Genomic DNA, 1,365 nt, shown 5'->3' on the forward strand with positions numbered 1-1,365 from the left:
CCTGGCCCCCCCCCGCCTGCCCCTCGCCCCGCCGCCATCCAGCGTGCCTGCCAGGAACCCCACAAAGTTCCCCGGAGAGGACCAGCGAGAATTTTGGGGATGAGGAAGGAAAAGGATAGGGAAGGGGTTGGGGGTGGGGAAGACAGGAAGAAGGAGGGGGGGGAGTGTGGGGGGGGTAGGGAGGGACTCTAAGCTCTGAGAGCCATTGTGGAAGTCATCAGAGAACCGGCGGCGTTAAGTGGCAATCGGCGAGAAAAGCCGGAGCAGGCGATGGAGGCGAACCAACTTCTCTGGGAGGAAGGACCAAACCTGTGCCGGCGCCTCGCATCCCTCATTCTGCTGCCTTTTGCCATTGCCAGGCAGAGAGATCCATCCTCCGCCGGCTCCCGGAGCAGGCAGGGCCTCCCGTGCTGTGCCAGAGCCCGGTTTAGCAGCTCCGCAGGCTCGGTTTATCCATTTAGCTGGTCGGGTTTAAAGTGTTTTGTAGCTGTGCCGAGAGGCAGCTCTCGTCTAATTCCGAGGCTTTCCAGAGAGCGATGATGCTCCGGAGCTCGTTGGTGCTGAGGCTGGAGTTTGTGGAACACGGAGTGCCCTCCACTGGAGAAAACCCAGCGCACATTAAAGGCTGAACAAGTGAGGCTGTCATGGCTCTGCAGACTTCGCTTCCCTCGGAAAAGAAAATTAAAGACACAGCATTGCCTTGCCCACCGTCCTCCCTTCCCAGACCCCTCCACCTGCCCTGGATTATGGAATGTTTACGGTGTGGGGCTTTCTGGCAGAAACGCCAAACAAAACACCCGCTCCCCGAGGGATCTGCCAACCTGAGCTTGCTCTAATGCACCTGACCTGGGTATTTGGCTTGGGCAAATTCTAAACTGTTCTTCTTTTTCTCCTGCATTCCCGGGGGAGGGGGGGGCAGGAAGAAGAATGTTTGCAGGTTAAAAGTGAAAGTCTTGGTACAGGGTCGAGGGGCAGGGGCTGTGACCAAACCGATCATCCTCACAAAAGGCATTTGTTTGACTGCAGGCAGCAACTCCAAATGTAAACACTCCGTGTCCTGCTGTGGCTGGGACAGGGTTAATTCCCTGCTTTGTAGCCTGTAATTTTTTTCTTTTTAAATCTAAGAGCCTTTTAGTCAGAAAAATACTGACTTTGATAAACAAGGCAGAAGTGAAGCTGCAGAATCAGTGACACCTTTTTTTCCTCCTGAACTCCCCTCCCGTGGCTCTCCCAGTGCCGGAGTTGAGATCCTGCAGAGTCCAGCCCCGGATCCAGGGTGGGATCCAGGCTGCGGCACCTCCGCAGGGTCTCACCTCCTGCTGTGTCCGGCCAGGTCGCCAGGGCTGGGTTAATTCCCGGTTGCGC

This window comes from Corvus brachyrhynchos, unplaced genomic scaffold (assembly GCF_000691975.1).
Source record: "Corvus brachyrhynchos isolate BGI_N302 unplaced genomic scaffold, ASM69197v1 scaffold150, whole genome shotgun sequence".
In the NCBI taxonomy this organism is placed as follows: Eukaryota; Metazoa; Chordata; class Aves; order Passeriformes; family Corvidae; genus Corvus; species Corvus brachyrhynchos.